The sequence below is a fragment of the Oryzias latipes genome, chromosome 5 (assembly GCF_053564925.1).
Source record: "Oryzias latipes strain Hd-rR chromosome 5, Olatipes_Hd-rR_3.1".
NCBI classification, from domain to species: Eukaryota; Metazoa; Chordata; class Actinopteri; order Beloniformes; family Adrianichthyidae; genus Oryzias; species Oryzias latipes.
The window spans coordinates 17,028,380-17,051,294 of record NC_136241.1 but is presented as its reverse complement, the minus strand read 5'-3'; the positions used below and the strand labels follow the sequence as shown (position 1 = coordinate 17,051,294).

General features: G+C 39.0%; 1 protein-coding gene across 1 annotated transcript in view; it reads left to right on the top strand.

Moving 5' to 3' along the window:
• Positions 1 to 451: 451 nt before the first annotated feature.
• LOC101157686 (metabotropic glutamate receptor 4) overlaps positions 452 to 22,915 on the top strand; it is a 191,537-nt gene continuing 169,073 nt past the window's right edge. The window contains exon 1 of the mRNA XM_004068826.5: positions 452 to 1,300. The gene's annotated coding sequence lies outside the window, so the exon portion shown is untranslated. The remainder of the gene's footprint in view (positions 1,301 to 22,915) is intronic.

Sequence of the window (22,915 nt, the reverse complement as noted above, 5' to 3'; positions counted from 1 at the left end):
TACTCCACAGGTGTGACCCACTCAGACCTGTGAAAGCTTCTTCACAGTGCAGGGGCCCTGTGATCAGGAAGGCAGAAAGAGTAGCTGCTCATTTTCAAAGAACAGAGCAAGAAGGAGAGAAAACAAGCTGCCTGACAAGGAAGTCTTTTGTCGTCCATCAGCACACCTCATAAATATTTGAAGGTTAATAGGCAAAGTTGCATCAACTGCATGGGGATCTCAAATACGTCCTCATGTCCTCATCTTTAAAAGATGTTGGACACAAAGACATGCCATTGGATATAGTTTCATAACTGTGCTGCAGAGTGGCGGCTTTTACTCATTGCAATGAGAAAAAAAACTCAAGCCTAGTGTCCAGATTGAGTTATTGCTCTCACTGATTGGACTTGATATGTTCGTCATGGTTTTACGCACAGCATCCCAAGCGCTTTGAGACACAACATACCGCATAGGCTACGGCGGCACCTGCAACGTTTGGCACGACTGAAAGGGGACACATTTGAAAATGATAATAATAATATATTTACACTGCTAAGACTGCAAACTGAGTTGATTTCTCGCACACGTGATGCACGGCGCAGAAAATCCATGCTTTGGAGAAGAAAAAAAAATAACATTGATCCAAATTGGAAATATCACTTTATTCTGCGTAAACTGTCACATTTTGTGTTTTTCCTCGCTTGATTTTCACTTCAGAGATGAAAGTCCGATGCTGTAGGCGAACAAATCGACGCTTAAATTCTTAAAATCACCCAAGCTCTGCCTGTCTGTCTGCCTCATCCTTCCACGCACAGCCAGACACTACTTACAGCACGCTACAAATCGCTTTCTTCTGTTCACTGGTGGTGCATCTCTCAGCTCCTATAAAGACGGTGGGCTGGCGATGCTTTTAACATCAATCACATCCAGCGCACGGGGCGCATACGGTCTCCTGTCTATCTGTGAGAAAGTGCTCTCGCCTCGGGTGTGGGATGCGCGTCTCCGCTCCATTATCCCGTCCAAATCTGATTCTCTCTGCGCCTGAGCATCAGTGAGTGGCTACGTTGGTTTCTCGTCTGCACATAGCCGAGAAGTTGGGACTTGAGACTTCAGCGCCACTTTTTTGGTGGACAGCGCTTCAGTGATTCTGGGAGATCGACGCAGCTCGATGTTGGATTCATAAACATTGTTTGGGTTCCTTTGAAAAAAAAAAATTAGCTGCGACTGCTGGGGATATCTACTGTCTGATCCGTCTAAAACATATTTTTTCCCTCCAAATGTGGGTCATTTGGCGTAAATTCCTTGCGGACGAGAAAGAGGGGTAAGTATGGCCACCCAGACTGCAAAAATGGGTTATGTTCTGCATTCCATTTTTTCTGAAAAAGGTTAAGAATCGTCTTAAGCTTTGAAAGATGTTTGTAGATTGGAATCGCTAACCAGTTATGCGCATAAAACACTTTAAAGAGATGTTTGTTACTTAAATGAATGGTTGGTTCACTGAGTTTTGCCAGTTTTGAAAGTAAATGCTCGTTTTGTCTGTGAAGGGAGCGCAACGCCCTGAACTGAGTGCATCGATTGTTGTTTTACGCGTTAAGGCGCAGCGTTTTTGTGTGGATCTCCGCGCAACGCTGCGCTGCAGAGGCGCCTTAAGTCTTGAATACAATTAAAAAAAAGAGGGGAGACTCAACATCAGACTTCTGTATCCTCGGGATTTTAATATAATCATAGCTGCAGCTTTAGAGGCGCAGATTAACCAACCCCTGAACACATCTTTTTCTTCTTAACAAGGCGACACAGTTAGTCTCTGGAGGGCGACAAACAGCGGCTTCATCAACCCCAGCTCCCTCAGAGTTATCTCCTTCCTACCTCTCGTGTCTCCCTCCCGTAAGTTGACTCACGTAGGGGAAGCACCCCAGCTGGGTGGTGGTTTGTGAGAGAGCTGGGGGTGGAGAAGGGAATTGAGAGAGCACCCTCCGTCAATGCTTGTGTGGAGGTGGATTCTCCTGGGGATGCAAGCCAGACTTGAAACTGCGACCTACACAGTATACTCTAAGGGGCTTACTTATGCATGGCCCCTACATGAAGGCCTTGTTTTCGTTGACAGGGACGCTCCTCAGGCGTGATTGGCAGGTGTGTTTGTAGACTCTTAATGGAAGAGTGTGGTCAAAAAAGTAAGGTTTGTAAAGCATTCAAATAAATCCTGGATGCTTCAATTTTGAGGTGTTCCCAGGAGCCTTTTTTCAGGGTCAGAGATGACTGTGGTGCGATAGTACTCTTCCAGGTTTTAGTTCACAGTGGGAGTCTGCTATGATTGCAGCCAAAAATGCCACTGTGTGCATTCCCTCAGAACATTCAGGGGGGATAAGAAATGTTTTTCATATCAGTAGGTAATTATCTGAAAAGTATGACTCAGCAGAGGAGAGCTTTTAATTCAGTCTGGTCCAGCCTCTGAGCTCCCGTGAGGTAGATTTGATGTCTTATGTTGGGTTATTCTTGTTGTGCTCTCCACTACTGCGGTGACTAATAGCCCACCTGGCTCTAGCACCAAAGCATGCTTAAAAAATCTTCCCCAGAGAGGGATTGGGACGAATAGTGCCTGGCGGAGAGGTGTGGGGTTTATTCAAACAGCCTTCGATTTACTTTTCCAAACTTTGCCTGGCTTATCTTGTCCTCTGAGTTAGTTTAGTGCAGACTCAGCTAAGACCATTGGTTTGCTCTCAGCTAAGTTCTCTTTAATATGGCATAGGGTGGAGTGTAAGCAGCTTCGAGATACCGTAGTGCGGCCTCATTCACTGCTCAATAATACACGAGGAGTCAGGAGCACACAAGACCGACTCGCCCAGAGAGTACATTTTCTTTTTACATTTCATTCTGTTGGCATAGAGGTCAAACAACAAGCAAGTTGCATTCATTTGATGGAAAGCACAATGATCAAAGTGATGATTGAAATCATTCCAAGAGGAGGGAGGGGTGTTTGATCCTATTCTCCAGTCTGCCTGTGAGAGAGTCCCCAGTAGCCGCTGTTTTTGCTGTACATACTGCTGCGTGGATCTGAGAGATAGACTGCAATAAACAAAATGCGTGCGCTGTTTGTCAAAACAGGCTCGTGGTTACATTCCCAGCGGAGCTTCATAGTTCCCTTTTACAAAGGCTTGTGGTGGAAATGGGGAAATGTGTGTTTAGTGCATTGAGTCCAGGTTCCAGCTAAATTCCCCTCCCGGCAGACACCATCTGCTCAATGGGGGAGATTCCAGTCAAAAGACGCAACATGGCAGACATGGCTGATGCAGCTCTGCTTTTGTCTGGGAAAAAACGGGTAGCCTAATCTACAAATACACTGATTATAGAAGATATCTTAGTTTTTTGCAGTAATGCTCTCCCAGCTTCTGCATATGTCAAAATGCCCAGTTACACATAAACAGATGACTTCAGTACCCCAACTCAAAACATTCAGAAATCTTCCCCTCTTTATGTTTGACTCGTCAGCTTTTCAGAAACTGACATGTGAACGTGGAATGTGACATGTCATTCAGTCACTTTAATGATCACTTTTTGTTTTTGACTTGGTTATTTTCTGATCAAATACTTCAAGAACCTTGAATATTTATAATAAAAATGTGTGAAACAGGAGGGTTTGAGTAAGGGTTAATGGCCGACGAAGTGTGCATTATCAGAAATCTACGCACACCGTGGAAGCCTGAACCTACCTTAGCTTTGCATCGGATGGTTCAGGCATACCTATGCTGTCATAACAAGACGCCGCTTAGCCGGCTGAGCGGGGACGGACCTCGACTGCAAAGGAAAAGCAATATATATACAACACGTATGCTGATCGTCACGATATGTAAAAATAAAACATCAGTTTAGAGAGAAAGTTCACCTCTTTCCGCTTATTTTTGTCCAAATGATGAAACTAAAGTTTGTTTTAAAGAAGCCAGTGCAGTGATATAGAACCTTTAAGCTATTTGACCAGGACTTCTTTTTTAGGTGTGCATTATCCCTGTGAATTATCACTTTTTAACTCACACCCAGCAGTCAATCAGAATCCAGAATTCACCCAGACCTTGGTATAATTAAAGTTGTAGCCGGCATATATTTAGGATTTTTTTTCAAAAAAGTAGTATTTTTTTAGAAAGTAAATCTGCTTTTTTTTACCATAAGGCCATTAAAATATTAAATTTGTGATGCTTTTGTATTTTAATTTAAACTAGTGAAAATCAGGCTTCCAAATAGCAGTTGAACCACTTATCTATCTGATGGAACGGTGGTGGAACAATTGGCAATTTTCTAATCTCATCAGATATTTCTAGAACAAGTTATAATATTACAATGTAAAAGATTGATGTTTGTAAAACATTTGGCTGATACAATTTTTCAACTCATGAAATAGATTTTTGCAAATTTCCTTTTGCATTTGCGGAATTCCAGAATGAAAAGAATGGATGGACAATTGACAGGAGCAGCAGCAGCAGGAGGTTGCAGAAGACGGATGTTGTGTGTTTCCTGAGTCATCATACACACAAATTCATCCTGGGGCGGCACTGTGTGAAATGGAGTGTGAAATGAGTGCACTTAACATCTTTGCACTGGATTATCCGCATTATCTTACACCAGGGTTTGAAAGCATCTTGCCTCCACCCCATGAATCTTGCCGTCGAGGTCCTTTTTTTCAAGTCCTGAAAATATTCCCTTCGTGTTTGAGTCCACTCATTTAGCCCATCCACTGTCTGTTCCCGCTTTAGCCCACTCAGGGTCAGTGGAGGTTGATTCTATCGTATCTGCTGGGAAAGGGGGCACACCTTGAAGAGGCTGTGAGGGTGAAATCAGTCCTTCAAATAACTCTCAGATTTATTGCAGTGGAGGGCTTCGGTCATTAGTGTTCCACAAATTGTTCATCGCTTGGAGCACTGAGACTGTTTTTCACTTCATTCACACGCTCTCTGATACCAACTTACTTCTTTATATAAACCTATATTAATGCATTTTTAGTTCAGATGTTAAGGATCTTTTGTAAGGTAAAAGTTTAAATACACTGACATAAAATGTTTTACTTTTGTTTGATTTTTCTTTTATTTGAAAAAGTGTAAGCGGAGGAAAAATACATTTTTTTTCGGTTGAACAAGCAATGTGAAAATACCTTACTCTCATAAAAATAGAAAAAAAGAGCAACACTAGATACAATTGTTTGGAATACAAAAATACAATTAAAATTTAAGTTGTTTACCAAGTCTAAACCTAGAAGTCAAAACCTAGAAAAAAAAAAGCTCAAAGTGACTGACGACAAACAAGAAATAAATTTTGTTGTGGCATTTTTTGGTTCTCTGTTAACGCCTCACGATCTTGATTCTTTAAACAATTACTTTTTTGGCAATGTGTTGGAAAACATTCAATTACAGCTTTTTGTGTGTACTGAATAAAGTAATACTAAAATGTATTTAGTAAAGCCTTCAAAAAGTAATCTATCACTTTAATGCGTTACTCTTGTAATCATTATGTCTAACTCTGTAACATGTATTGGTCTTAGGAGTTTGCTTCACAGCTTCAAAACTGCCACATACACTTTTTTTTCTCCAATCCAGTTAGCAAAAACAATAAATAATATTCTGACTCTGACAGCGTGAATATTTTCAAGGTCTCATTTCTTTCTTTATTTTAGTCATCTAATGTCACAACATTTATATTAGACTTTTCATGATCTTATTCTCAAAGTTATGAAAAGACATGAAGTGAAATGAACAGATTTTTAGTAAATTCACAACAAATGTTTTAAAATGATCAAATTAGTATTTTTTTTTGTTGTTTTAATTTCCTCAGTGTGACTATCACATCTGTATTGGGACGCAGGGGGGATGGCGGCGGTGTTGCACAAATACACATTTTTTTACGCAGAAGAAAGGGTTTAATTTCTTACTTAGTTCAGCATGTGTATAAATGTATTACACTCATTTTTTACTTTGTTAGTTATGGTCATTGCCTAGGTTGCAGCCTGTCCTGGTTCTGTTTTTGTTTGGATAGACTTATCAAGCCTCATGAGGCAAACCAGGAAAAGTCTTTATAGAAAGCGAATGGATACATTTGAGGATTTAGCATTATTATATTTATTGTAACACCTGGATTTGTTTTCTTCCTTTTTCAACACAGTTTTTGTACAGTCTTGCCACAATTTACTCTTCTTGAGATTTAGCTGACAAAGCTAGACAAAATACACGTATCAAAGCGAGATTATTTCTATAGAATTAAATGCAAACATCCATTTTCAGTTTCCCTGGATTTTTGGTTTCCTCCGAGAACACAGAGTAGAGCGGAATAGTGAAGATGTTGAGCCACGCTTATTAAACTAATACATTTTGTGGTGTGAGCTAATGTGGCAGCTTCACACTTTTGATGTGAGATTGGGTTGCCGTTTCATCACTCACATTAATCCTTTGGAGGTACTTTTTACACCTAAGCTTTTATTTGGAGTTCTTCCTGATTTGATAAACAAAATCTTTAATGTCAAAAGAGAGACAAAATATTTGATGTCAGTTTTTTCTTTTGAACTTCACACACCGTCTGTATTGCCAAAAAATTTTAAATTAATCTTTGCAACTCAAGATAAGAGATAACTTGTGCAGATGACATTTTCGTAAGGTTTTGGACAAAGCACAGATAGCGACACAAAAGCCACTAAATGAGCGGACGGATGTGCAAACCATGAACTCCTCATCCGTCAGACTAAATCCACAGCAAGAAGACAGCACGGCACCTTTATTAGTCTCATCCCTGCTTCAACCTTCTCCTCTCAGCCTCCTGTGCCAACCTCTCGGTCTCCTCCCTTCCCTGTTTGCCTCTCACTTGTTCTCACCTTTGCATTTATAAACCTCATTAAAATTCACACATGGACCGATGCAAAATGCTGTATATTAATGAGAAGCACATGAATGCAGTTTTTTTTTTTTTTTACATGAAGTGATGGTGAGCACAAAATGGGAGCTGCAGACTTTTGTGTGGAGCCTATTTCAGCTTTCATCCCTTTACACCTGAAGAATGACAGTTACAATGATGCCAGAGATGAGAGGCTTGGCTGGGAATGAGTACTCTGTCAGTGCCGATATTAACGCTCGCCGATGCCTCCTATTTTTCAGAAGAAACACCTATGATTTCTTTTCCTGCTGTCCATGCATGGTTGTGTTCTGCTTCCCTGCTGTCTGTGCTTCTCCTGTGTCTCACCTGCATAATGAAATAATGACAAAAAAGCTGCCACACACTAGTTATTCAGAACCTAAGAGCAGGCAAACACTATCACTGCACCAAGACAGGTAAGTAGACAGAGCGATAGATGGGGAGATGATTGTTTTTACTGCACTTCAGCATGTTATGTGTACATTTTATCAGCACAGCAAAGCAGCTATATTCCCTCCACCTCTTAGTGTGTGGGAGTTCTCCGTTATCGCTGGTGAACTGTACTTTGTGCTTTCCATTTGTGCGAACTTTCCTCACCCAAGATCCTCTTTCAAAGGTGTTTAGAGTAATTTCTTGTCTTTTATTATTTAAAAAGTGTGTTATTGACAAGCATCTGCTCCAGTTTGTCATTCCCAGAACTCAACACAAGAAGGTAAAAAGAGCATTTTGCTGCTCTTTGGGGGGGTTCTTGCCACTCTAATTGTAACAACACAAGTGTGGGAAAGCTGAGATAAAAGGATAGATATCAAGCCACTTAAGAACGGAAAAAATCTAGATTTTTTTTGGCGAATATTTAGTTGTCTGAAATGCTCCACAGTTTTTTTCTTTTGCCCACTTGGGGGCAGCGCATGTAGTTTTTGATACAGCCACCTTCAGTAGATGAGGCTATTAGAAAAAACGGACTAATTGACACATTAGATAGACAAAAACACATAATTAATAAACATGGCTCATGCACACAGAAATGGACACATGAACACAGAACACACATAATTTTCCAGCCTTCCAGAAATCAGTGCAGAGGACTACATTTTGTGCTGTTTGTTTTTCCAGTTATGCTGCTGTGGTAGTTAAATACCATGTCAGTCTGTTTTTCTTTTTTATAGCATATATTAACCCCTTCATGGTGTATGTCACTAATTGGCAACATACCATTAAATCCAGGACTTCACTTAATTTAGCATTACCTTGAATTGAAAAATATTGAAAAATGATTTGTTTAATAATTGTAAACAAAGACATGAAGAGGTTAAATCCCAAATAGTCTTCATGGATAGGAAGTAATACATTATTCCTTTTTTGTACTGACTCCTTTTTGGTTGATTGTAGTTCTGTCTGAAGCTTTTGAAGTTTTAATAACATTTGAACAATGACTCATTTCTATGTGTTGTCAGTGACATGGTCTAAACATAGTTCTTTATTTTGACTGAAATCTTGATGCAGTGAAATGTTAATTGAGAATTTTTGTTTGACTTGGTTAAAGTCATGTGAGTGCTCCATCAACATATTTATATTCCATTGACATATCTAGGCTTCTGTTGCTCTACATAACTGGAAAAGGTCAGTTTTGTGATTGCCTGATAAGTTCCTTAGAATCCTATTTTGACATATTTATGGAAAAGATCATATATGTATTTTTTTTAGAATCTAACAATTGTTTGAAGGAGGGTTAGAACCAGCAATGGGTTTTCTAGAAACCTGTGTCACAGGATGAGCATTAACCCTTTACATTCTTTTGACTACTGTACCTTTTCAACCATTAATGCAATTAACATAATTCCACTGGTTTTGGAAGTGGAGAAAAGTCGCTGTGAGACATTCTGCAACACTTTACATTATTAATGCATTGCATGGTGGAAAGCCAATATAAAAAGCCACTTTTCTCTGCATCCCAATCAGCTAATTCATGTTGATCACGTAAATGGTCGAGGAATTATAGTTTGTGAAAGAGCGCGTAATATTTAGGTGTTGCAGACGTCAGCCCTGGTGTGTAAAAAAACATTCAGAAGACTTTTTAAACAACGCACTAAAGATTTATTAAAGCTACACTGTAGGCTTACAGTGTCCCTTCATTAGGCAACAAACAGTTTTTTTCCCCCTCCATGTTGTTGTTACCTATTTCATTGTCTACCAACAAATCCATACTTCAATCTTAAGTTATACACTGTAAATTTTGAGACCTGGCAACACAACAAAAGTAGCACTTTTTTGCTTTTTCTAACAATTTTTTTTCTCTCACAGTATTACTTTCGAAGACACATAAACGTTCAATATTCACCTTCATTTACCAGCATTTTTACAGATAAAGGTAAACCATAGATATAAATTTTCTGTTGAAAAATACTTTTTATACTGTCATTTTTTCTGTCATGCATTTTAGAATTAAAACTGCCAACTGAAGCTTGAGGTGTCTGAGATGTAGCTTTTACTTTTGTTCATTAATTTTGTCTTTTGCTGTTCAGCTTGAACAGAAAAACAAAGTGACTTTGTGTTCACATTTACTGGAGCAGTCACTTCCAGTAGAATCGGCAGATAATTTGGTTTAAATGTTGATCGTTAAAAGAAGATGTGCTATGCATGATTTCTCCAGACCAGCAGACGTTAGAATCTCCAGAAATGTGTGAGGATCGGGTGTGTCTTTGCCGTATTTTTGGTGCAAGGTCACACAAAAAGTGTTTTCCAATTTTGGTCTTTGCTCAAACGGTAAATTCTATTCAATCATGGCGACATGTTTGTTAAACGAAGTTTAGCTCAGGTCGGTACAGCAATTTGGAATGGAGCTGTGCTGACAATTTTCATCTTGCCTCCCTTAAAGAAGACAAGAGCTGCAGGTCTGGTGGTGCTTCATGCAATTTTTAGGTTTTTTCACATAACTCCAGATGTAAAACTAAGGATGTCTGTGACACCACAACTAGATGTTGAGGTCATCTTACGTGGAGGCTGCTCTGCCTCTCAGTCATTGTCTGCTTGATGGCAGTAAGGTGTTGGATTAAAAAGGAAGAAAAGGGCTCTGCTCAAAAATAGATTGCTGGCCTAGCTATTATGAGATTACCATGTTGCAGGTTCTTTAGAATTGACTGCACACGAGGCGAGCTGGTACATGGTTGATGTGCCCTAAAATTAGCATCTCTGGGCACACAGAAAAAGGCAGAATCCTCTGATGGCCTGTGGTGATTCATTTAACTGTGCAACAGATGATTAAACTATCTCCCTTTGAAATAGATCATGACAGAATGACAGTGTGACATATGAAACCCTTTTCTGTTTTGAATTTGCATCGGACCCTTTGCAAGTATCAGTGATACCTGTACATGTAAAACTTGTTGTTTGTGACATAGATGTGCATTCAGACACACAGAGGCTAACCGGCAGGACTTGATTTTGCAGATTATTTTACTCACCTGCAGCTCAAAAACTGTAATTTAAGTTTCAAATTGAGGTTGAAATGAATTGTAGTAGATATTTTTTTCATGAATGAACACAATAGCTTACAGACTAGTTTTAATTCACAGTGGAAAATAACTTGTAAAGAAATGGAAAAAGGTAGTGAGAAGAGGAAAACTACAGGAGGGTTTTGTGCTGGATTGAACTGTTCTTGTTCTGTTCCTCACATCTCGAGGAAATAACACGTCAGCTTGATCACACGTTTTTATACACCATGTGCTGTTCTGTTCCAGCCTGACCATGGGCACACCTTTGACAAGGGTCTCTCATAATAAAAAGAAATTTAAAAAAATAACAGCATCTCTGACCAGCTTCTGAACATGCGAACATTTAAAAGCAGAATATGATTTGGGATCTGTGAAAATCTGTCTCAACCGCATCCACCCACACTTCGCACAAAGAGCATAAAAAGCATATGTGGATGGTGTTGAGAGGCACACACTTCTGTAACAGCTCACAGAAAATGTTACATGCCCAGGCATAAAGACAATTACTGCAGCACTTTGCATATATGACACATTTTACGTTTCTGCAAGCATGTATATTTTGCCAAGGGGGCAGATACTGAGTGTCAGCCCCTGGGCTGAATTTGAGCTCATCTGAGATCCCTCCAGCCCACCGTGGGTGTTTTGTCTCTCCTGCAAGGGATGCTCGTTGTTTTGCGGAGGCAGAATTCAGTTATAAGATTAATGAAAAGCTCCATCATAGTTTCAAAAAGAGCATTTTCACAATCTATTTAACATGACGCATACACCAAAGGCTCACATTATGCATTGTTGACTTGTGCTCGCCTACAGCAACCTTTTCTGATGCATTCACTGCCACTGCTGTGATCTTCTGGGGGTAAGCTGCCCCCTTTTAGACATGCCCATTGAGTCTTTTGCATTTCTCATGTTCACAGTCAGAAAACCCATTCTTTACAGGAAATATGGAATATGGCACACAACTGGAAGTCAGGGGGAGTTATTGAAGAGATGAAAGTAAACAAGCTTCTTGGGGCTTTGGTGTTCTTTTTTGAATAAGGTCCTTTTCTCATGTCTGGATGGATGACTGATAATGAAAACAGAGGATACAGAAGAGAGCACGGCAGAGTTTTATGCAGTTTAACCAAACCGTGAGACTCAAACAGAACACTCAGTGTGTTTGCTGTGAGGGGTCTCAGGTCAAGGAGTTATATTGCAGGATGTTTCTGTCCCAGTGGTTTGGCTGACCTGACAAAAGCTGAAGTGGTGTAATATTCTGCAGTGGAAAACCTTGGGGAATGGATTCCACAAGAGCTGGATGTTATTTCAGGGGCTGATACTGGTGAATAATTTATTGAAAATACTTGTAATTACACAGTGATTACAGCAAGAGGGATGAGGTTGGGATGTGTCAGAATCATTATAGGGATCACAGGACCATGTGATGAATTTAGACTCCTTCCAGGAAATGCTGCACACTTTCAATTCCCTCATTTCTCTCTGCCCTTGTGCCCCTCCCCCTAGCACTGTCAGCAATTTCTCTCCTATGAATGGCTGGTGTAGGGCTGGCCTCCTGAGCGTCTAAAGGGACAATACACATCCCTGTGAGACATGGCCTCCATCCCTCTGTTACCACTAAGACCCTCTCAACAACACCCCCTCAAAGCTCTGATAGCAATCACAGCTTCTAAGGATGTCGGTTAGCATCACAGTGGCCACCCTCACGCCTGCCATCAGGGCTCAGTCAGTGAGGGGAACTGGGGCAAAGCAAAGTGACTCCTTCATAGCAGCCAAGAGAAAGACTGGCCACAGTGGCCACACTGACTTTTCAGGTTTTTCGAGGACTGTGATGTAACGGCGTAGGTGGTGAGTGATAGTGAAAGTAATGCCCAGATTCATCTGTTGACACAAACACAGTATGGCGAGCACAGCAGAACAAGACACAGCTAAGGACTCTAAGAAGACCCAAATGTCATCCAATTCACTTTTTCAAGAGGAAGACGACTGGAGGGCCCATTATGTGGTTCTGCTCTCCCGTCCTGTCCAGGCTGGTTCGTCTGTCAAAGTAAAATGGCAGGACTGCAAATTCAGCTTGACAGCACAAGTTCCCCTCAGGGAGACTAAGTGGCATCAACCTGTGGTAGTCACACACTGTTGCTGACAAGGTGATGATGAACACCTTTCATTAAAAGGCAGGAGCTATAGGCTTTTTCTCTGAGAGAGCATGCTCTGGCCTTTGTGTCAGAAGGAAACTGACCAGGGCAGGAAGAGGTAGCCATCAGTTCCAGCCTTTGTCTGAGTTTACACATCATTGTCAAGGGCTCTAAAATATTCAGACATGCAATCATTTTAAAGAGAAAAAACATTGTTATCTGATGATTCTCTTTGTTTTGTTGCAGTAAATTGGTTTATCTTGGTTTAAAGGCTGTAAAAAGTAATGATTGAAAGTTTAGTTGAACAAAATTGCTTGAAAAGCAATAATATTCATGCATATATAGAATCAATTAAATGCATAATAAAAAGAGCATAAAAAAGTATAATGCAATCCCTGTTCACCTCCACATGAGCACAAAACAATACTTCCCAAAACTTAACTTGTGTTTAAACGTATCTTGTAATAGATTGTGCATTCAATCATCTGACCAACGTATGCAAAGCTTGCAGTTATTATAATGATCATTTTTTTAGAGAGCCAGGATAAAGGAAACCAGGGTGCTCCAAGATCAAAAACACATATCTTCATTTCCACTGATTTCCAAAAAGGAGGATATTGAGTGTTGGATCCATTAGAGTCCACTGATCAATTGTAAATTACTGCATTAGGAGTAATAATAGCTGATATTTCTCTGTAAACATGAGTTACTAAAGCACTCCCGCTGCTAGAGGAAGGGTTCAAAAGAGACTCAGCTCCCACACGTCTACCATGCACAGATCCTTACAGGCTTAACAAGCAGCATTAAACCTTCTAACATCCTGACAAGTTCTGATCTTCTCCATGACAACAGTGGTGACAGAAAAAGGGCAAATTATAACTGTTTCTTCTTGTGTCTTTACTTTGAACCAGTGCAACTTAGCTTCTTTTTATGCAAGTGCTTGGTGATGTTGCCTCCTGTTATCACAAGATTCTTATGTCAGAGGGGATTGATTGGTTTGTCTTTTTCTCTTGATGTCCCGTTGAACGAATTAGAAGCTTTAAAGGATCACTGTGTAACAGACCCGAGTGGAGGAAATGGAAAGTTTACTATTGCATCATCTGATTATTTCAGAATGAGGCTCTAAGAGAATGGAAATGATGCCAAGTGAATATATTATGATGGTAATGCTATGTAGAAATAACAGGAAATGACAAAACAAAGGTATGCTTTTGTGATATTGAAAGGTTTCCCAAATATAAATCTCCATCAGAGATTAAGTTCAAAAGTGTTATGGGGTCAACAGTAATATGGAGAGACCTTGATCACACTGCACTATGATTATTAGTATGAGTGCTGTAAAAAATGTTCAGTTGCATTTACAACAACTTTGAAGATGTTTGTTAACCTTGATGTGCTGTATGTGCCAATCCATCCATCCATCCATCCATCCATCCATCCATCCATCCATCCATCCATCCATCCATCCATCCATCCATCCATTTTAATGGATTTTAAAATCTGAGAATCAGTGAAATTTGTGTAAATTGAATTAGCTACAGTTTTGATTTTGATAACCCTGATAAAAAGTTGTCATGATAATTAGTCCTTTAAAATAAATCCCTAAACAGCTGTTGACACTTTATCTTGCTTTGGGATTACACAGCAGATGTTTACCTTCTTTGAGAATTCTGAAGTACCAGTTTAAGACAAAGAGAAATGGCGCTAAGGAAATGGTGTTCTTCCCTGGGTAACTACAGACAGTCATATCTCAGCTGACCAATATGGTTCTGCCTGCATAAATGCACTGCTTTTAACATGTATAATCACTTTTTTTGTGGTACTGTAAAATTGAGCTGTTTAATCACTTTAAATGCCACCAATTTTGAGTTAAATGTTTTGTGAATTATTAAAGGGTTAGCTGTGACTTTATTAAAGCTCCAAACAGCCAGTTGTAAAATATTGGCCCAAAAATGTATTTTCAAAAGCAATTTCTGAGCATCAACTTGATTTTGTAATCAATACTGCTTCAAATACTTACAGGGTGGAAATGATGTAAAAAGCAAACAAACAATATAAATGAGAAAAAAACTTTGGTTGACAATGCAAAAGATGAAATATCGAAAGTAAAAATTAGAATCCGTTACTTTTCATGTGCAAAACAAACATACCACAATGTAATATTAACCATTGAAATGGCTGTGCTTTTCTTCAAAAAGTATGATCATACAGGAAATGTCTTGTTATTTTTGCAGAAAGTAAGAAAAATATTCTCATTAGCAGTCAAGCTCTGTGCTGTAAAAAACAGTGACATTCTTGTCCCTCGTGTCCCTGTCGATGGTTACAGTGTTCAAGGCAGCTTGTGAAAGCAAGGCAGTGCAAACTGATGTTTGAACTGTGACACGAATGCAGACAGAAAGGCAGTATTCTCTTCTGGAGAGAACATCTTTTTCCTCGAACAATGTCTGCTACTTTTTCTTTCACATTATCTTATTTGAGATTGCATTGTGGTGCTGTCTGCCAAAGTGTCACATAGCAATTACTCGTTTGAAAAGATGTGTGAAAGGCTGCGCGGTAAAGACAACTGCACATTATCAACACTTTCTCGCGGAAATGTGGGAAGATTCTGATACGCGGCATCATTTTATTTTTATTTTTTTGAGAAGCAGCACGTTTAGAGGTTTTGCACCTGCTGTGTTGTTCATCAGGAGAGGTTCGAGATGATAATTTAAAAATCATGTTTTGTTCTCAATATGTGGTTAGTTTGAAACAAAAGGAGACAGGCCTCTGAGAGGTTTGAAACAAATTGCAACTAAGACTTTTTTGTTGACAAGTTCTGTTGACATGAGTTGAGATTCTAGCTGTTGCCCTCTCATTTTTTTGCCAGCTTGGTGAGCTAAAGCTGGTAAAAGACAAAAAAAAAAAGTCTAGCCCACACCCTGACCATGCAATTGAATCAGTTAGTTCAAAAGGGGCCCAAGTCCAAGAGGTTTGCTTTTCCAGGAAATGATTTTAATTGTATAGCTTAAAGGGAGGCTACACCAAATAATTAATACTTTACCCAGATTTAGCACCAGTTCATAGCTTACAAATGCTATAATGTGAAGCAGCTCACTTTGATCATTTCAGAGGACTAGCAAACTAAAGGCTCTGGACTTGGGCCCTTCTTGAATTAAAAAGGGGCGCTGCCATATTGGATAACTAGTTCTGCCATCTATGGGATAAAGCAAAACCCATGCAAGAGAGGCCCAAGTCCAGGAAATTTGCACTTAATGCATTTTAAGTGTCAAGCATAGTCAATACATTACAATGGATTCGGGACTTTTTTTGCACATAATCAGATAGCTTTTCCCTTGAAGACCATAGAACATATATCTCTATTTTTAAAAATTGTGGACTTGGGCCCCTTTTGAACTAACCGATTCAATTCCCACCAGCAGCTTTGGAAGAGTGTCCTTACTGTCAAAATCTGATGTTTAATCTCAAGGAACCTGTGGGCTGGAGGCAGCCTTGCCTTTATCGTGGGGAAGGGTTTGCTTTGATCTGCACAAGGGTTTGCCAAAAGTAAAAGACATTCAAGCAAAAAGGAAGACAAGGACCGAAAAGAAAATAGGATTACCTACATCCAGACTCTTGGCTTTGAATAAAGCAAAGATTCTGAAAAGTTTGTGTTACGGGTAGCAGGTGTTCATAGTCATGTGCTGCAAAAATAATTAAGCTAATTAAAAATTCCCAGAATGCACAGTATCTTACAGGTGCTTCGTTTGGATTTCTATGCATAGCAGGCACGTCTATGTGAGTTAGGTATATGGCCTAATTAAGTAACCTGCAGTCAGTGTGGATTATCTGAAAAATGACATTGACTCATCTTACTAATGAATTGTTTTTATCTCTATTTAAAAGATGTCAGAAAGTCAATACCACTGCCCAAATAGACTTTTTCTCTCTCATAGTCATGTGCTGCAAAAATAATTAAGCTAATTAAAAATTCCCAGAATGCACAGTATCTTACAGGTGCTTCGTTTGGAGTTCCTGCAGGTTCTGGATCTGTGCACTTTTCATGCATTCCTGGTTTTTAATTTACAAGGTTGATGACCGGTCAGAAAAACAACATATCGTCAGTCATCTGTTTTGATATCACACTGTTTCCTGCCAGGTGTCATCTTATCCTTGAAGCAGGAATAGAAAATGGACTGATGATCAGATGTAATAAGTAAAATACAGTATTTAGATTATCAAGAATAATGTTTTTAATAAGAATCAACTTTTCTGTATACTTGGTTGATAAATGATGGATTTTTGCCAGCATAGCCTTTCTTATGCCTGTTTAGAAGTTGTAATAGTGGACTGCTGCTAAATTTTTATTTTTAAAAGGACCATATTTTAGAATCTACATCGCAAATGTGCATTTATTAAGACTAATGCGTGTATAAATATAACTCTATAAATAGAACTCCATGCACAACTTCAACCGCAAATATAGAATAATGCCTTTTCTAAAACCCATAAAGATTGTCTTTCTGCTGCTATGGAATACGGGCCCGTCAGGCATCCGGTTAGCATGAAGTGTTCACACTGGACTGTCGCTACCTGAAATTAGGGCATGTCTGGCACCTTCAGTTGGAAGAGGGGGTGTGAATCTGATGAATCTTGCTCCAGGCTTTTTCTTTCACAGCTCTATTCTGATACATAAAAGACTTGGCCTCATATAATTCCAGCCAGGCACAAACCACGATGATTCATTTCTCCTTCATGGTAAATTTTCAAACGGTTGTCACCTCCGATAAATGAAAGGGGCACCATCCATACATCACTTCCAAGTCCGAGTCACTGATTGGTCAAAGTTCAACCTGGTTTAACGTTCAATGCTCGTTGAATGGGTGCGCATTCATACCTAGAGCCCGAAAACGGTTCTCGACAATGCGTAGTGATACTTGGAACGCAAGAGTTTGGAAGATGGAAGCTTGAAATACGCGTTCACATAGACTTTTCATTGAAAGTGGTTGCTTGAATGGGCATTGCCAACGGCGCATTGCGGTGTGAACGTAGCTTTACACATAAGGGACTTGATGTCTGATGTTAGTTTTGTGGAAAATTGCTCTTTTTAACAGAACAATGAGTGCTGCAGGGAAACAAGCTGTTTCTACAATGGGAAGCCAGAGGGTATCAGGTAATCTATGCATACTAATATGTATGCCACATGCTAGCAATAAGTCTTTTCACATTAGTCATCCTTTATTAGGGCTCTGTGACCAAACATGAATAAACCAATGGCAGGAGTAACAAAAACAATTCTTAACAATAGCCTTTTCAACTCACAACAGTAGGCTTTATTTCAGAATGATGGCCAGCTGAGCAGTCCTGCTGACTTCTCAGAAAAATTGATTGTCTGTGTGAAACTTGACCTGAGAAGAAGGGGTGCACTCAGTGGAAAATGATCATTATGATGGGTGTGATTAATATCTATTGAATGTTCTCTTGGCACAAAGTAAATAGTCTTCAAAACTTGGTGAATGGAGTGCACGCTTCATCCGTCTTTTCCGGTTCGTTTGACGAACTGATTGGCACAGTCTACAACCTGGCAGGGTGTTTGCTGCTGTGCCGGCTCTGTTTCCTAATTGTGCACTTCCGTTGTTGTTTGGTGGGATTTGTTGCTGTCAGTTGTGCTGAAGTTGACAAAAACTAATGTGTGGAGGCAGAACGCGCCTCTGCGATGCTCATTAAGGTGGATATATTAGTGTTCAGCTCACCTATTTACGGCATGATCCATCATGCTGTTCGGTCCGTACTTTGCTTGTTACACGGCGAAAACAGTCTGCATTACTTTGGATAACAACATGGGCAGATGAATGGAGGAGTGAAGTGCAATTCAAATACTGAATGCATTCTGCATGATACCAATATCATCTTGTTATTTGTTTTCTGCATTTGGTAAAATGATAGTTTAACGATGATACCACCAACTGAGCCGGTTGAGGTCCAATCAGCTTTCAATGCCAGTGCTCACATCATCAACCATCTGTTCCCAGACTGCACTATATTTTATTTAGGTAAATGAATATAGCCTGTCAACAAATGACCACAGGTAATATAAAACCCTTTTCATCAGAACCACTAAAGAAGAAAAAAAAAACTATGCATAGCAGGCATGTATATGTGAGTTAGCTATATGGCCTAATTAAGTAACCTGCAGTCAGTCCGGATTATCTGAAAAATGACACTCATCTGACTAATGAATTGTTTTTATCTCTATTTAAAAGATGTCAGAAAGTCAATACCACTGCCCAAATAGACTTTTTCTCTCTGCCATATGTCTGAAAGGTTTTATCCTGGTTAATTGATAAACCGTCAGGCTATGAAGATTTTTTTTTGGTACATTAACAAATCATTTCAGAGACATGTCAAAGCTTCTGCTTCTGAGACAAAACATAGCTTTTCATGGATTGCAAGGTCCCCTAATATTTAGTATTTTTAAGTACTCTAGAATTTAACTTGTCTAGTCTCATGATAACACTACTTTAGTGTGGGTGTTTTTATATTCAGGTTAAACAAGAGGTAAGAGGTCTCAGCTGCTGTTAAACACAGCAAGATGGCCTCAGTGAGCAGTTTTAATATTGAAATCTTATAGCGGAGGTTATGACATCTGATTTCAACAGAAATTGAAGACACTTAACTTTTGGAAACCTTTCAGAAAACTCACTTTTTTAGTCCTCTACAGATATTGCTGTCTTGTTCTGAACTATAGAAACATATAGATTTAATTTATCAGTCTATGACTATCTCTCAGAGAATTTTGGAAGTTAAGAAGATCCTGTTTTTAACAAACAATGTAACTCACACACTGTAGTTTCCCCAAATCATCATGAAACATTGTCTTCTAAGCTTGCTGTGGATGTAGTAGAAATTATAAAAAATTAGTTAGTATTAGGGATTTTTTTACATTTTAGATTTTTAACTTTGGATTCAAGATGATTGTACAGTTTTCTTATTTTGATTCTTTCATATCAGGGGTCTGCAACCTGAGGCATCGGATCCACATGTGGGTCTTTTAGCCTTCCAATTTGGTTAAGAGTAAAAAAAAAATTCATTAGTTCCAGTAAAAAATAGCATATCTTTTAGACAACAAGGCTCATTAAGCAGCAAAAAACAAGTCAAACTTTATTCAACTCATTCACAAAAAGTTGAAACATAGGATGTATCACTCCACAAGGCTACTAACTATGGCTGTAATGCTCCAACTATCCATCAAGAAGTGTGGCTTCGTAGTTTACCATAGCTGTGCTAAAACATTTTGACAAATTTTTGAGCGCTGTGTACCTTAGAAAATCAACTGGAGGTCCTTAAGTCCACCCAGAATTTATACATTAGGTGTGACAGATTATAAGGAAGATTTCAGAAAAATGTGGTAAGGGTCACTTGGTTAGTTCTGATTTACAAATTTATGTCTGACACGCATCAACAACAGTAAAAGAAATTGTGGATACATTTTTTTTAAACTGCTGACATTACTGCATTGAGATGATTATGTGCAACACAGGCTGTCTTTTGTTTTGAAATGAAGCCATTGAAACTCTGTCAAAAGTTATGTGACTTAAAATAGTTATATTTTCTTTACATTTATGCTTTCTATATGCCAAAAAAAACAATATTTCATTTATATTTTCATCATAAAAGTAACAACAACATAAATACAAACCAGTGTCTTATTTTTCTAAAGGATGAAGTTAGACTTTGTGGCTTCCAGTTAGTTGTTTTCAGTGATAAATTGACCCAAATTACTTTTTAAGTGTTGAAGGTTGCAGACCCCTGCCTTAGACATAAATGAACTATACTGATAATATTCAGATGATTTTAATATACTTTTTTTTACTTTAGGTGGGACAAGGTCCTTGGAAATGCAGCTGTCACACAAAGAGTTGATGTTGAATAAAGGAAAATCTTGTTTTGAAAAATCTTAAAAGCACACCTTCAAACTTGTTTTTCTTTCTCACATGCCCCACTTTCACAAATGTTGAAGCCTCAAGTGATTGTGTAGGAAGCAGGTCTGTCAGAGGCACACATTTGATAAAACATAATTCCTTAATCCTGACAGGCAGTCAGGTCCACCTCAACAGATACAGCAAATCAATCAGTGTGTCTGTAAAAGTACCACTCCTCTGTATTGATTATGTCCCTCTCTCCACCTCTTCCTTCCACACAGTTTTTTTTGACTCTTCCAACAATCTGCCAGACAGCGACAGCTCATATAAATTGTCTTTTCACTTGAGCAATGGAAATATCATTGTGTATTTTTTTCTGACAAAGAAAGGCTTAAAAAAATTCAGTGACCCACAGGGTGCAGCCTGAAAGTCATCGTTACCAGTTGTCACTAGAAGAGTGGAAGAGCTTCACCTCATGCCTGCTTTCTGTTGTATGGATCATTTACCAGGCTCACATATAGAGACAGGGGCTTCGAGAGAACAAAACACTGAGGAAAATTGTGTTTTTGGTATTTTTAAAATGTTCTTGAGGGATTTTTCTAATGATGGAGGACATGTATAAATAACATTAAGCTTAAAATTTCTTTCCTGAGTGTTTCTTCAAATTGTTGTGAACCATGACTAGATGAAAGCATCCTGTTTGAAAAAACCTGTAGTGAAATAGGTACTACAATTGGTGGACCACGAGCTCCCTGCTCCACTCCATTTTCTGATGCATCCACTTACAGACAAATAGATTCATGTAAGTCTTAGCTTTCCTCGTCTGAGCTGGGATCTGGCTCAAAACGGTACAGCTGGATAGCTCCAAGATTGCGCGCCATTTTTGTTGCACTGGTGATGTTATGTTGGACTTCTGGGGGGCTGTAAGCTTGCATGAGAGCGTAAAAATACCTGGATGATGGTAAATGGGGGCGGCATTACTCTGCACCAAACAGTTCTGCTCACAACGAAGAGGCAAATTTCTGGTAAACTACTGCTGCTCTGCAGAAACTATGTCCTAGAAAACAACAGAGTTTAAAATTTTTATTTTGGCTATAAACCGCATAATAATAATTAAAGGAGCACCAGGAATAGATCAAAAGATGACTGGAGTGGGACATGTAGATTCAAAACGGAGATTTACCATTTCAGTCATATTTATTCCAGTCAGCTGAAGTGTCCTTATGAGGGAAAATATGTTTATAGGCGGAAAGGGTTACCAGCGTTGACCTAATGCTAATTTTTAAGCATATCAGAGGCTTACACAGGAGACTGAAAAAAATACAAGACTGTAAAATGATAAAGGCGGGAAGCGAGGGAGGGTATTTTTTATTGCTGTAGCAGGATGGCCATTACAGAATCAGCCATTCAGTGAATGGGAAGTCAACAGTTTTTAACGGCTCTTCTGACTCCCCAATGGCTTCTCCTCATAGCATCTTCATCCTTTTTAAGCAGCATGAGACAACTCCCTCGTCTGCTCAAGGGCATGAGTATCAAGGCTTGTTCTCACATTTCAGTCCATTTATTTCCTTCTAGATGCAGCTCAGTGATCTTAGCCCCCCATTAGGCGGCACCAAGAAGCATTCAGAGTGAGTAAACAGAGAATTTAGGGACGGCCCATTTCTTTTACCCCACCTGTTTTCAACTTCCTAACCGCTTACTTCAAAACAACACATTTTCTGTGTTTTTCGAAAAGCAGAGCTTTCATCTTGACTTGATAATCTGTGCGTTTGTGTCCCATATTCCTGTCGCTGGGACAGAAAGGGAGCAAGTCTCTGATGTAATTTTCACATAGTTGAAAATTCATGAGATTAATTAAATCCTGGGTTCTTCATGATTTGCACTGATGCAAAAAAAAAAAAAAAGAAAAACAACAACCATGGTCTATTGCATAACAAGCTGATAGCAAGATTTACCACAGACCTAATAGTTGTAAATAAATCAGGAACGTCATCTGGTGCGGTATTTAATGTTCGTAAGATTTAAAATATTTACCCCCCCCCACCCCCCACCCCCACCACCAGACACACACACACATTCTGTTTTATATGTAACTGTGATAAAACAAACTAAAAACCCCACAAAGAAAATTTAATGAATGAATCTGTTTTCTCTTCCATTTTTCAGCTTTTGATTCATCATGCGTGATTTTCAAAATCCACACATCATACTACATTTGATACCATCAGTTTAAATTGATTCAACTGTTTATTGCTCAGGGATTTATTAAGATTATGTTGTGTTGGGCTTTTCACTGTGAAGATTATGTCTTAAAAACTGTGATAATGTTTAGAAATGGTCTGAAAACTTCACAGTTTTAACTCAATTTCTGATAATAGATATTTCTGAGACCTATTTGAAGAGGATTATTATGATGAGATAAAGAAGTCCTTGTGGATTTCATCTCACAAGATTTAAAGCCTTTTAGCACATGCTTTTTAGCAGAAAGGAAACTTTAGAAAGACAAGATGTTTAACTTTATATCGTTAATGCCCTC